General features: G+C 43.9%; 1 protein-coding gene and 1 long non-coding RNA gene across 9 annotated transcripts in view; one reads left to right on the top strand and one right to left on the bottom strand.

Moving 5' to 3' along the window:
• LOC309857203 (ral guanine nucleotide dissociation stimulator-like) overlaps positions 1–13495 on the bottom strand; it is a 211573-nt gene extending 198078 nt beyond the window's left edge. For both annotated transcript variants that reach the window (XR_014307537.1, XM_082750010.1), the window contains exons 1-2: positions 13404–13495; positions 12294–12545 (exon numbers count right to left, since the gene is read on the bottom strand). The gene's annotated coding sequence lies outside the window, so the exon portion shown is untranslated. The remainder of the gene's footprint in view (positions 1–12293; positions 12546–13403) is intronic.
• On the top strand, positions 12014–14465 carry LOC309857205. 7 transcript variants are annotated; one of them, XR_014307539.1, is made up of 3 exons: positions 12014–12096; positions 13410–13578; positions 14251–14465. It is a non-coding gene; the product is annotated as an uncharacterized lncRNA (long non-coding RNA). The 7 variants fall into 7 exon arrangements; XR_014307540.1 differs by lacking the exon at positions 12014–12096 and adding an exon at positions 12593–12772; XR_014307541.1 differs by lacking the exon at positions 12014–12096 and adding an exon at positions 12593–12792.
• The last annotated feature ends 228 nt before the right edge of the window (positions 14466–14693 follow it).

The following is a 14693-nucleotide window of genomic DNA, read 5'->3' as shown; positions in this document are numbered from 1 at the left end:
TGAAAATGCTCTGGAACTAGATAGAGGTGTGATGATTGCACAGTACTGTAAATGTTCTAAAGCCAGTGAATTATTCACTTTAAAATGATTAATTTTATATTATGTGAAATTTACCTCAATAAACAAAACTTTAATTGTGAAAACAATGCTGCAATGCATTTTTAATCGCCTTTAAGTGTACCTGTCATCATTTCCTAGAAAAGGAAATTAAGCCAAATGATATGTAAATTTTTAGCATATTAGCACATACTAACAAATTACTTTCCAGAGAGATCATACCAAATTAGAATTCTATCAAAGGTATACTGGAAAGAAAAGACAGATAACCAAGAGGAATCATTAAGGGAAAAAACACACACCAGGCACCTTGGTGGTTCAGTGGGTTAAGCCTCTGCTTAGGTCATGACCTCAGGGCCCAGGATCAAGCTCTGGGTCTGGCTTTCTGCTCAGCAGGGAGACTGCTTCCCACCTCTCTCAGCTTGCCTCTCTGCCTACTTGTGATCTCTCTTTCTCTCTCTCTCTCTGTCAAATAAATAAAAAGTCTTAAGGGGCGCCTGGGTGGTTCAGTGGGTTAAAGCCTCTGCCTTCAGCTCAGGTCATGATCCCAGGGTCCTGGGATCTAGCCCCACATCTAGCTCTCTGCTCAGCAGGGAGCCTGCTTCCCTTCCTCTCTCTCTCTGCCTGCCTCTCTGCATACTTGTGATCTCTTTCTGTCAAATAAATAACTCTTTAAAAAAAAAAGTCTTAACACACACAAACACCAGCAACTTTGCTAAAATAATAGGTAAATACATTCTTATTTGTAAGTTTATATATCCTAGAGAACTGAAGTGACATTTAAAACACTGGTTCTTATCATTTCTTCATTTGTGACATATATATGTATAATTTAAACATTTGTTCTAATTTTTCCTGTTGATATATAGGCGCTCTTTATGTACTGAGGATATAACTATATCCTATCCTATAAATTTCAAATATTTTTCCAGTTCATTCCTTACTTTTCACTTCAGTTAAAATGATGTGTCTGCTTGTGCACATATTTATTTTAGGTACAGAAGGAGAGGATCAGAACCATTCTCTCCACAATAAACAGCTGCAATATGACACACGCGCGCGTGCGCGCACACACACACACACACACACACACTCACAAGATATTATTTTACCTCTAACCCAAAGTTCAGCATAAGCTCTACTACAACAAGCCTAAATAAACCAAACACATCCTTCTCTTATCAGACATAAAATCCATGGAAAATGGAGGTTTACACTGTTTGTCCAAGAAATATAACCATATAGAAATAAAACACGTTAATCCCTTTCAGAAGTTGTAAAGAAGCAACATATGTCACTGTTCCCCTCTCTTCCATGCGGTCTTAAAAATACTACCAAAGATCTCATTAAAAGAATTTTTCCTAGTTAGAACCAGTCCTTTTGGAGGGACAGTGACGCTGTTTCAGTTGCTGTATATTTAAAATTTTACAATAGCGTCTCTGCAATTTGGTTTCCAGGAAAGAAGCCTCACCCAAGCCTATCCTTCCCAACAGCCCTCTGGTCCGGCTGCCCCTCTCCTCTGACCTCTTTGCCTAACCTCTTCTCCCTTTTGTCCACACTTTGTCCTCTCCTACAGCTCTTCTCCTTGGGGTTAGAGGGGTGGGTGTGATAATGAGTGCATGTACACAAGGGAGAAGGTCAGGGGACTCTTTCAGGAGACCTTAATTCTCAGTCTCAAATCACTACTTTAACGGTGGGAACACTGGCTTGTGAAAACAATCATTGGGGCAGGAAGGCTTTTAGAAATTTTTCAAAATATCAGGTAGCTATTGCTCTCCCAGAGACTTACACCCGCCTATTTGGAAATCACGTTTTGGGGTTTGCTTTTTAAATAGTTGTTAATTCTAGACTTGGATTGTAAGCTCTGGCAATCCCAACACTGGATATAACAACTGGAACATATTCTGTCTGAATAAAAAATACCTGCTAAATGAACAACAGGACCATGGAGCCAGCCGCCTCGATTCAAACCCTGCCTCTGTCACTTACCAGCTATGTCACCCTGGACAAGATTCTTAACCTCTCTGGATCTCATCCATAAAATGAGGAGAATATTACCTACCTTATTTGGAGGATTACCTGAAATAATTCACGTAAAAGTATTTCTGGCAGTGCTGGGCACATGGAAAGTGCTGATTAAATTCTAATTATTACGATTACAAATAAAGAAGTATGTTACCAAAACGAATCAGATAAACAAGAAGCTCTTCAAGTTCTCAGTGTATTTATCATCTAGGAGGAAACATCCAGCAGATACAAAGCCAAAGGCCATAAATGCCAAACACAAAGTTCAAAATGCCATGGGAATTCTGAGGAAATATCATCTCAGGGCAGAGGGATAAAGAAAGTTGATGTGGAAAATGTAGTGTCCTCACGCTGTCTCCTGAAAGGGTTTTAGATGGTAGGATGGACACCTCTGGGGAAAGGGATGGTGTGTCAGTTTGGGCTCCCTGAGAAGGAGACACCAAGACAGCATTACACCTGTAGGAGATTTATTGCGGGAACTGGCTGTGAAGGGGAAAAGGGAGAGACCTGAGAAGGCATGGGGAGGTTGAACCACAATGCAGGTCTGACTCCCTGTGAAGGAGACAGGGAAGGAAGGAAGGCTGGAAGGGAGGATTTCAGACTCCCAACTCAATCTGAAGAGGGTCTTGACCAACCCATTGGGAGTCCTCATGCCAGAGTCACCCTTCAGAGGCATCTGGATTTTGCGTGAGTGGACCACAGTAGTAGCCCCACTTGCTCAGTAACTGCAAGTAGCCAAAGAAAGCTCAGCTTTGGCTAAGAAGTGGTGGTGAATCTAGAGGGCAGCAGCTGGAGCCATCAGTCAGTCATGATACCCAAAGCGGAGGCCTAAGGGATACATTCTCATGGTCCCACAGTGGGGCACAGGCAGTGTCACTAGAACTATTTGTCCTTGAAACCCTGGTTGACGTTCAGTGAATATGTGCCATCACTTAAAATCAAACGCAAGACAATATCACAGGGCTCCTTATCTTTTTAGGCTAAAGCACAGGTGCAATAGTAAAATGAAATATTTACTGTTAAAATGCCTTTCAGATGTGGGTTCAGTTTCTAAAATAATACAAAAGACATAAAAATGGTAATGAAATCTCTCTTTTATAAAAATCACAGTTAAAAACTTGAAATGGACATTCAGAACTACGTCAGAAACAAAGTTTGACTAAGAATCTGAAAGTCCTTTCTGAACTGGTAGCTTCAGGCAACATATTGATCCAATGAGAATATAAGAAAAAACTGCAAAAGGGCAAGGTGCCACACGAATATGTATAATCCCAAGACATCTTATGTGAGGTGAAGTGGCATTCAAGGCAAAAATGGAGAAGATCAAAATTACCCTTAGCCACTAGAGCCACACCCAGCAGGACAGATGGTCCCACAGAGGAGAGGCATGAAGGAAGGAAGACCATTGAGAACACAGCACTTCCCTGGGCCCACCCACTGCACTCGGGGACACATAGTCACTGAGTGGAAGGCCAAACAATATGTGCACTCCCTAACTGTCCTTGTTTTACATATATATACATTTCCTGGCTTCTGGCCAATTACTGAATACATAAGTTAAATGCACTTATGAGAGTGTTCCCCCAAAGAACAACAATAATCAGTAACAGGTCTTACTGATTACAGTAATTCCTTTGTTTTAAGGCATGGGAGAGAGAACGAGACACCCTTAGTCCCTATTACTACACGGGCAAGAAAACTGGCTCAGTAGCCAGGTCTACCTCTTTACCTTCACAGAGAAAACAGAAGCCAGGGCAAGAGAGCTCCCTCCACATCTAGGACCCCATTCTTAGTTCCTCCAAGTGGCCTTAGAGGAAGTGATGTCCCCCTTGTCAAGCCTGATCTGCTCCACACCCTTCATCCCACTGAAGGCCTCACCTTTGTCCATCATTTGTATTCCCCTTCTCTGCACGGCTTCTTCAATTTTGTTCTTTCATTAGTTCCTTCTTCTACATATATATAAAATCAATTGGCTCAGCTCTCAGAAAAAGCACACCCACACATACCCACCCACCCACCCATCCTTGACCTGGGATTTCCTCCCTCTATTTCTGGCATATGAATCTGTATTCTTTCCACTTCAAGACCCAGAACTATGACTCAAGCTAGCTGAAGCAAAAGCAGGGTGTTACTGGCACCTGCAACCAAGAAACTCAGAGTTGGAGATGGCACAGACACAGCCAACCTCTCCGCTCACAAAGGATCTGCTGCACTCCTCTCATCCTGCATCTCTCTGCCCCGCTTCCCTCTCATTATGGATTCCATTTGAGGTTGGTTCCCTCCACACTGGGGAAAGATGAACGCTGGAAGCATATGCTATACCCTCAGGGTTTGCAATCCAAAAGGTGGGAGCTCACACTCCCCTGGCACTCATGTTTCAAATCTCAGAAAGTCTGAGAATCTTGGGCCAATCATCAAGGGGGCAAAACTAGATCTGGCCCCTACCCTCTACTTAGGTCTTCCTGGCTCCCAAGAACTACCACACCACAGGATAAAAGCCAATGGACACTAAACTCCATGGTGGCCACACCATTGCCTTCACACAAGTTCCTCTCTCTGCAATCCCCTCATCCCCAATCTGTCCCCCCGGAAAACCTCATATTTATCACTCCAAATCCACCTCAGACCGCATCTCCCTCAGGAAGCACTGGCAACCTCTCCAAGAGGCATAGGTTCTGGGATTCTGCCCTATGAATATCTAAATACACAGCCCTCCCGAGCAGATAGACAGACAGAGAGACACACACACACACTCACTCATACACTCATGAGAAAATGTGTAATGAACTGAAATATCTTTTAAATCTGAAGACAGCATAGTTGTCTACTACTTTTATATATTACAGTACAATAACATATTCCTCCTTTTAAAAAACTTAAAGGTTGATATCCAGGATCTATAATGAACTCCTCAAACTCAACACACACAAAACAGACAATCATATCAAAAAATGGGCAAGAGATATGGACAGACACTTCTCCAATAAAGACATACAAATGGCTATCAGACACATGAAAAAATGTTCATCATCACTAGCCATCAGGGAGATTCAAATTAAAACCACATTGAGATATCACCTTACACCAGTTAGAATGGCCAAAATTAGCAAGACAGGAAACATGTGTTGGAGAGGATGTGGAGAAAGAGGAACCCTCTTCCACTGTTGGTGGGAATGCAAGTTGGTGCAGCCTCTTTGGAGAACAGTGTGGAGATTCCTCAAGAAATTAAAAATAGAACTTCCCTATGACCCTGCCATTGCACTCCTGGGTATTGACCCCTAAGATACAGATGTAGTGACAAGAAGGGTCATCTGTACCCCAGTGTTTATAGCAGCAATGGCCACGGTCAGCAAACTGTGGAAAGAACTAAAATGCCCTTCAACAGACGAATGGATAAGGAAGATGTGGTCCATATACACTATGGAGTATTATGTCTCCATCAGAAAGGACGAATACCCAACTTTTGTATCAACATGGACGGGATTGGAAGAGATTATGCTGAGTGAAATAAGTCAAGCAGAGAGAGTCAATTATCATATGGTTTCACTTATTTGTGGAGCATAACAAATAGCACGGAGGACATAGGGAGTTAGAGAGGAAAAGGGAGTTGGGGGAAATTGGAAGGGGAGATGAACCATGAGAGACTATGGACTCTGAAAAACAATCTGAGGGTTTTGAAGGGGTGGGGGGGTGAGAGGTCAGGGTACCAGGTGGTGGGTATTATAGAGGGCATGGATTGCAAGGAGCACTGGGTGTGGTGCAAAAATAATGAATACTGTTATGTTGATAATAAAAAATAAATTAAAAAAAAAACAACTTAAAGTTTAAGTGGAATCAATTTACCATTTTGAAAGACAATTTTTTTTAAAAATGAACAATTCTCTACAGTTTTATCTGTAGAAAGGTCAGTATTCTAAACAGCTAGTAAAATGATCCATGCCCAATTACAAGTACAACACCAACAAAATCAAAATACAAGTTAAAAAAAGTTTACATCAAAATATTCTGGACCTATCAATTAACTCTCTTCTCAGAATAAAAGGAGGAAGTCAGCCTTTTTCAGTTGTCCCAAACAAAACAACTGAGCTCCATTGGACTTTTATCCTTGGTTCATACTTCTCTCATCAGAAGTCCAGACATTCCTGAGCCCTAGAGGCAGGGAGTAGTGTCTTTCGGATAAACACATCTGTGTCCAAAGTTCATCTCACGTTCCTGAGGCTACAAATATAAAATGTTGGTAACTGATGAAAAATTAGGAAAGTGAGCATTATGGCAAGGTGACTTTGCTTCAAACAAGGTTAAATGAGAGAGACAAAACAAAGACATCCTGAAGAGCCTGAAATTACACCTCAGGATTTGCTCTGGTTGTAGAATGTCCTTTGGCACTAACATCCATGTGAATATTTTACCACCTGCTCAGCCTGCCCAAGGCCCAGAGAGGCCAATAAACAGGAAAACACAAAGGGAGTCTTTTTATCTTCTGCCATCCTGAAATCAAATATAGCCTCCCTAGAACTCTCTAGTCTCCCTAGAGATATAAGACTACCTAAATTTAAGTGTCCCTAGAAGAATCTAGTAAAACAGACTAGGAAGAGAACAGCACAAGTCCAAGCAATATTTTTGGGAGACATGCAAAAAACCCTAGGGCTTTTGTTTCTATGTTAATATCCAGTGTGGTGGGTAAATATATATATAAATATGCTTTGGGGTCAGATAACTAGCAGAGGTACAACACGGCCTTTAGAATCAGGAATCCCAGCTCTGCCGCTAACTGACTGGGTGCTGACAGACAAGCAGTTAAGCTCACTGAGCCTCAGTTTCTGCACCCTCTCAGTGGAGGGTAGGAACACTGCCTGCATCAGAGGTTGTGGGAAGATGTGATGGAACCAGGATGAAAATAAACAACCATACCATAGCTTTCTACCCTACTATTATGTTCCAGACCCCCTGTCCCATAACCTCCTAGACATCTCCACTTGGATCTTGCCCTTTTCTCAAAATCAATGCCCGTAACACCAAATTCGTCTTTCCCTATCATTAGCCAGGATCTCCACCTAACTCCTCTGGCCCTCCTACCGACACTCCCATTCTCCAAGATGCCTCCCTCCAATGATCAAATTACACCAATGTGTCTATTGCTAGTCGGACTACAGTGCACATGGTAGTCTCAATCCTTGCTGCTAGTAGGCTCACTGGGAGCAACATTTAGGAAATGAGAGCAGTCAACTGAGTCATAAACATGTTCAAATCCAGCAATTTGACTTCAGTGGAATCTGTCTTAAGGAAATGACACAAAATAGAGACAAAGCTGTTTCCCAAGATGCTTAGAGCAGTATTATTCAGATCAGAGAAAAAAAGAAAGAGAGAGCAAAAGGAAGGAAACAGTTCAGCCATCCAGGAAATGGTAAGCTAACTTACAACACAGAGTTTCAACAAATGTTTGTAGTTAATAAAAATAGGAGGAAAATGCAAATAATAAAATAACTTTAAATGGCAACATTTAAAATTGTAAGCAAGGGGCTCCTGGGTGGCTCAGTGTGTCAAAGCCTCTGCCTTCAGTTCAGGTCATGATCACAGGGTCCTGAGATGGAGCCCCAGGGTCCTCTCTGCTGAGCAGAGAGCCCAATGCGGGCTGAGCAGAGAGCCTGCCTCCCCATCTCTCTGCCTGCCTCTCCGCCTACTTGTGATCTCTCTCTGTCAAATAAATAAATAATTTTTTAAAAAGATTTTATTTATTTATTTGACAGCGAGAGATCACAAGTAGGCAGAGAGGCAGGCAGAGAGAGCAAGGGATGCAAGCTTCCCACCGAGCAGAGAGCCCTATACGGGGCTCGATCCCAGGACCTGAGATCATGACCTGAGCTGAAGGCAGCGGCCCAACCCACTGAGCGGCCCAACCCACTGAGCCACCCAGGCGCCCCAATAAATAAAATCTTTAAAAAAAAATTGTAAGCGAACTTGTCCCTATCTAAAGTAACAAATGCTTAAAAGGAAATAGACCAAAACAGTCCATTTTACTCCATCAATATATAGAGAGCATTTGTGAGAGACTCCTCTCCACTCTGGTTCCAAATATTGGGACCAAGCCCCAATGTCACTCGATTTGCCTTGACTGAGGCCTCTTCTCCCAGATCTCTTCTGCTTCAGACTGATCACTCCTCGCCTGGCTTCAACACACTTGTTTCGTTACTTAACTGAGACAATCACTGGTCCCCGCTGCCTTGGCCCTTTGAAATCCCGCCCCTCTTCTCCATTCATGGAGTATCTTCTTTCAGACCCTTGTCATTTGTCTCTTCTTTCTCTGCCAGCAGGGTCACCCCTACCATCACCACTCACCCCCAATCCATTTTCCTGGCCCTGCTGACAGCCAGGCAGCTCTCAATTCTTATCATTTGACTTGCTAAGCATTCTTCTTCAAGAGGGCCCTCCCACCTGCAAAGTAAGATAGGAGCTTCCAACTCAGACGAACAACACCTTTTGTGATCTGACCCCCAAACTGCCTCAGCTTCTGCCAGTCAGGCTGCCACTCCTCTCCCCCAACCAAGATCCCCCAGTCCAACTCACTGTCCTGTCCCTATCCCTGGCCTACATACCACTCTAGTCACATATCTGACACTGTGAACACCCTCAGGGCAAGAATTCTACCACTCTTTCTCATGACCAGTGTTACCCTGGGACTCCCTTAATGGACAGGAGGAAGGAGCAGGCTGGTGTACTTCACCTTTCTACATCATTGCCATGTGTATTTCCACTACCAGCTTCCATCTCCCCTTGCTTGGAACTGCCTTCCTGCTGCGCTTCCCATATGCTAACCTTGCTCTGTCCCGTACGCAGCTACTAGCCACATACAGCTACTGAGCCCTTAAAATGCAGCTAGTGTAAAATGAGACGTGCCAGAAGTGTCCAACATGCACTGGATTTCAAAGACTTGATATGAAAAACAGAATGCAAAAAAATAATAATGTTTTATATTGGTTACCTGTTGATATAATACAGACTAGAGCTGTGGGATTCAATAATGTGCATTATTAAAATTAATGTCACCTCTTTTTACTTTCTTAAATGTGGCTACTAAAAATTTTGAAGTTACACATGTGGCTCAGTAGTCTAGACAACCTTCAAGGGACCAGCATGAGGAAAGCCTTCCTCAAAAGGCCCTTCTGTTTGTGCCACTCTTCATGATCTTTTCTGACCCTTTGGAATCCTAAAATGGAGTCCAACATAGAAGCCACTATCTAATTATATGCCATACTATATGCTTCCTGGTACATCATTCTTCTTGCTACATCAATACCATTTATAGATGGGGATTTGTAGTAGGGACTCAACCTTTAACTAAACATGGCATCTTTGCTGGAATAAGATAGCAATACACAGATTTTTTTTTTGTTTCTGTTTTGTTTTGTTGACTCATTTACTCTCCCACTGATGATTTCAACAATGCAGGGAGAACTGGAATTCAGGGGACCTAATGGCTCTTTGGTCTACCTGTAATTAACACAATGCATATAGGTCATGTGCACATAGATCCACGGCTTGGCCCCTTGCAAGGTCTATCTGGTCCTCAGTCTCCACCCTTGTAAAATAAGGTTAATGGTATCAGGCCAATCTACAATACACAGTCAGATTAAAGTAGCTAAATAAGTTCTAACTGAAATGAGAACTATTCTACTTTCCACAGTTCGTTGGGTGTCTCACAGTTTGTGTTGTCTTTAACACGACTAATTTTTAGAAAGAGAGAACAAATTTACAGCAACTATCCAAATACCAGGGGTGGTGTGGGAAAGTACCTATCAAAATACTTTTCCTAGTCTGTTCATGATGGAGGACCAGTAATAGGAGAGGAAACTATTACATGCCTGCTGCAAGCTGAAGTCATTTATACCTTATACTCACAACACATTTTACAAAGTAGACATGACCATACCCATCTGACAGAGTAAAGAAACCGAGGTTCAAAGACAGGCTAAGTAACCAGCCAAAGTGATGTTGCCAACGACTGGAAATCCAGGTCACTGGTATCATCTTTGTAAAAAAGAAAATCTTTATTATTGCTTGAAGACAAAATATGTGAAAATCAAGAGTATTACAAGAAATATGCAAATAAAAATACAACAATAATGTCTATTCATTTCCTTCAGTAGTTTTCTTGCTCTTGGCTAATTCTTGTCTTTCAGATCAAGAGACCATTTTTTTTCCTAAGTAGACTTTTTCTTTAAGTAGCAAGCAAATAGGGTATATGATGTGCTAGGAACTAGTCCATGAATGTACTGTATTTCTTTAACATCTTTAAACCAGAGTTGTTGGCCAGAGTTTACGTGAGACATTATCACTAGAAGTCTCCAGACACATTTGCAAAAATGTAGTCCCTATGGGTAAGACTGCAGCCAGAAAGGACACTGGGTCATTCTACAAACAAATGCATCCACAAAAAACAGCCTCATATCAAAGAACCTGCCTGTGTTACAAACTGAGGTCATCATGAGCTCAACGAACTGAAAAAAAAAAAAAGTTCCTCAAAATAAAATACTGCACCTTAAAGTGAAACCACAATTACACAGTCTCAAAAATGAACTACTTTCTCAGACTGGTAACAATGTACTGTGCATCTCTAAGAAGCCAAACTCATCTAGGTTTAATTGATTCCACCTTTACAAAATGGAGCCAACATAATCCTGCAGATTTGGACAGAACAAAAGTTCAAATTCTCTACTACAGAAACAGTCCCAGAGTATCAAATCTGTTCCTTTATCAAGTGTCCCCGCAGTAGTATTTATCAGTCACTAGAAGAACTCTGCACAATGCAACCTGTGTGAGCATGAGATTTTACTACAGGGAGGAGACAGGTCAGTTTACCAAGGACACCACACTTCACTTTCACAACTCTTGAAAACTAATCTCTAACAGTAAGTAATTAACAGTAAGTAATTAACACCACACTTCACTTTCACAACTCTTGAAAACTAATCTCTAACAGTAAGTAATTAATTTTCATTCATTACAAACTGAACGAGATAGTGTAAACCTCAAGGAATCTGAGATTGTAAATAACCTCACTTGGGAACCAGATGTGTGTGTGTGTGTGTGTGTGTGTGTGTGTGTCCTCTGAGGTACTTCACAGGGTATAAAAAGAAATAATTAGCAAGTTTTAATCTCATGGACAAGATCTTTATCTAAAATTCTCACATATAAAATGAATTCTTTTATGTCATATTTCCTCAAGTGTGTTTTTTCCCTCATTTTAAGAATAAAAAAGACATCCAGAGGAAACAAGGTGTCCTTTTCTCAGCCTCCAAAAAGACTAGGGACAGCACAGGTAGCACAGGTTTGGTCTTAAACAAAAGTTAAGACTAAGTAGGGAAGAAAATGGAAAACAGAACGCAGCCTAGGAAAGCAGCCAGAGATCACATGCAGCAGGTGACAGGAAGCCTTGGGGACACTTCACAGCCACCAGGATGAGCTTCAGGGCTCCACAGAACCTCCACGCAGAAGTCCACAAAAACAAAAACGAAAGGCGGCAAAGAACTCTCACTGTCATCCTGGCAAGAAAGCAGCAGCAGCCTCCTTGAACCCAGGAAAGCCACCCCTCCCTCCACAAACAGGAGGAGCCCCCTTCACACCAACCACACAAGGAAGCCCAAGCGGCCAGACCCAAAATAAAAATAAGAGGAGCGCGGGAAGATAGACGACAGCTCAATTAAATTTATCCTGGGAGCACTGGGAGGCTCCGTCTCTCTGAAGACTCCAACTCAAAAGTAAAAATAAAATTTAAGGGGAGGGAGCCCACAGAAGAGAGGACAATTCAGTTAAGTCTGGGCGAGGAACACTTGGAGACTCTACTTCAGGTGTCAGAGTCAGAAATAAAAATTAAAAAACAAGAGGGGGAGGTGTCAGTTTATTTTGTGTGTGAGTGTGTGTGCGTGTGTGTCTGTGTAGCACCTGGAGTGCAGGATTTGCCAGGGAGGGGAAAGTGGCGGCTCCGCCGGCCTTGAGGTGACCAGGCTCAAATCCGGGGTGAGTTTATGCCCTGGGCGACAGGGCAGAGTCCGAGGCCAGACTGCCCGCAGTCGGGAACAATGCTGGGCCCCGGAAAGGAGGGTCTCACACCACCCCCAGGGCCCCCGCATGCCGTCGGCATCCCAGCCCCCACCCTCCCCCGGCCCACGTCAGGGCAAGAACGCCCGAACCCGGGGTCCCAGAGCGGGCCTCACCCAGCAGTCAGCGTCAGCCCGTCCTTCTCGGGGTCCAGCACCTTCTGGGTGGACTTTTTCGCAACCCCGTGGCTCCTTCCAGGGAACCTCCCGCCGCCGCTGGAAACCGCCGCTGGAAACCGCCCGCTGGCGGAGCAGGGGCGCCTGCGCCTTGCGAATAACCGCATAGGATCCGGGTCCCTGTCGCGCGGACCCCTAGCCAACCGCCGGCGGCCGTGTCCGTTGCCTGAGCCGCAGCCGCCGCAGAGGAGGCTCTAGGGAGGAGGGGCGGGGGGGGCGGGTACTGCGAAATCCAGGGGCAAAAAGGCGGTGTCCACGCGGAATCCCCGCTGCACTGCGGGAGATGTGAGTCAGCCTTTCGGATGCCGGGCCAGCGCAGCCCACTTGGACCTGCCAACGGAGGGCGCTAGTTCTCGGGCCGGCTCTGAGCTCCTTCTTCCTCCTCCCCCGGCTGTGGGTGGCAAGGCCTCTCGGGAAATGTAGTTCTTTAGGGGACGAGGTGCAGGGAACTTACCTTTCCAGAGTCCCCAAGTTGCTGGACAGCACCCGCCTGCCTCCTCCAGGAAGAGGCCCAGAGTTCCCAACCCTTCACTCCTTGCTCTGGGCCACCAGCCCATTTTTCTCTAGTGCAGTGTGAACCACAAGAACATCTCAGTAAGAAAAAGTCAAGGCTTGGGGCGCCTGGGTGGCTCAGTGGATTAAGCCGCTGCCTTCGGCTCGGGTCATGATCTCAGGGTCCTGGGATCGAGTCCCGCATCGGGCTCTCTGCTCAGCAGGGAGCTTGCTTCCCTCTCTCTTTCTCTCTCTGGCTGCCTCTCTGTCTACTCTCTGTCAAAATAAATAAATCTTTAAAAAAGAAAAAAAAAAAAAAAGAAAAAGTCAAGGCTTTAAAATGCAAACTATTGAGGCGCCTGGGTGGCTCAGTGGGTTAAGCCGCTGCTCAGGTCATGATCTCAGGGTCCTGGGATCGAGTCCCGCATCGGGCTCTCTGCTCAGCAGGGAGCCCGCTTCCCTCTCTCTCTCTCTCTCTCTCTGCCTGCCTCTCCATCTACTTGTGATTTCTGTCAAATAAATAAAATCTTTAAAATGCAAACTGTTTTTCCTTTTGACTTCTAGGATTCACACAAAGGAGGGAGTCCGAGTCCCTTTGACCAAACTAAAATCAGAGCTCCAGCTTCACATGAATATCAGTGGCTTTGGCAGCAGGAAGAGCATCCCTAGACTGTGCGTGAGGAGTCCAGACAGTACACTTGGTTCCTGGGATCCAGCTTCACTGGGGTATGAGGTAGACTTGCCTAGAGGGCTCCTCAGACTCTTGTCTCTTGCTTTGTAAGAAGTGCACCCACCTTCCCTGGGTGGAAGGTCCCACAGCAATCGAGTAGCAGAACCAGAAATAGAACCTGAGGGACCTGACTCTCAGGCTGGTATGCTTTTGCAGATTAGGTGCCTGAAACCTGGAACAAAACTTTGAAAAGGAAAATGGCCTGGAGATTTCTTACAAGAGATCTTTAGGATTATTTACTGGCCTCTCGATCCTCTGACACTCCAAATGTGGACGATTGAGCGAGTACTTAAGCTGGCTCTTTAAAATCATGGGCTTTCCGTCCACTTGGAGCACAATTTTTCTCATTCAAGGGAACCTGTACCTTGGGGAGAAACCCAAGAGATGTGACATAACTTTGTATTCTCATAATTAGCATAATAGTTGACCTCCAGAAGCACTTGCTAAAAGTTTATTACAGAAAATGGAATAAGAGCTAGTTCCATCTACGCTATTTGGACAACTCTAAAAATAGAAAGCCTCTAACAACTAGAAGAAATGTGTTTGCACGCCTGGGTGATAGAAATGTCCATATCCGAATCCAAGGAACATGGGATTGTGATTATTTCTTAGAAAAAGGAAATCATCTTCAATGATCTGGGTGGTCCCTAAATCTAATGACTGTCTTCTATTTAGAAGAGACAGAAGAGGAGAAGACACAGAGAAGGCCATGTAAAAATGGAGGCAGATATTGGAGTCATGTAGCCATAAGCCAAGTGATCCCTGGAGCCCCCAGAAGATAGAAGAAACAAGGATGGATTCTGTCAGGGGGTTGTCCAGAGGGAGCACCAACACCTTGATTTTAGACTTCTGAACTTAAGAAATCAGAAAATAAATGTCTGTTATTTTAAGCCACCTTGTTTGTGGTACTTTGTTGTAGCAGCCCTGGAAAATGAATACCACCAGATGCTGGAGACAACCCAGTGTGACTGTCTAGCAAGATCAGAATGACCAATATTGATTATAAGACCTTGAATAAATAAACATTCAAGAATCTATAATGAAACTCAAAAGAATGCTTTGTGATGTCCTAGGTGGGTACTTCCATACAATGTTATCCTTAGCTCATAAAAATAAGT

The sequence above is a fragment of the Mustela nivalis genome (assembly GCF_964662115.1).
Source record: "Mustela nivalis genome assembly, contig: HAP1_SCAFFOLD_495, whole genome shotgun sequence".
Lineage (NCBI taxonomy): Eukaryota > Metazoa > Chordata > Mammalia > Carnivora > Mustelidae > Mustela > Mustela nivalis.
The sequence above is the reverse complement of the archived record's forward strand: the minus strand, read 5'-3'. Positions and strand labels throughout refer to the sequence as shown.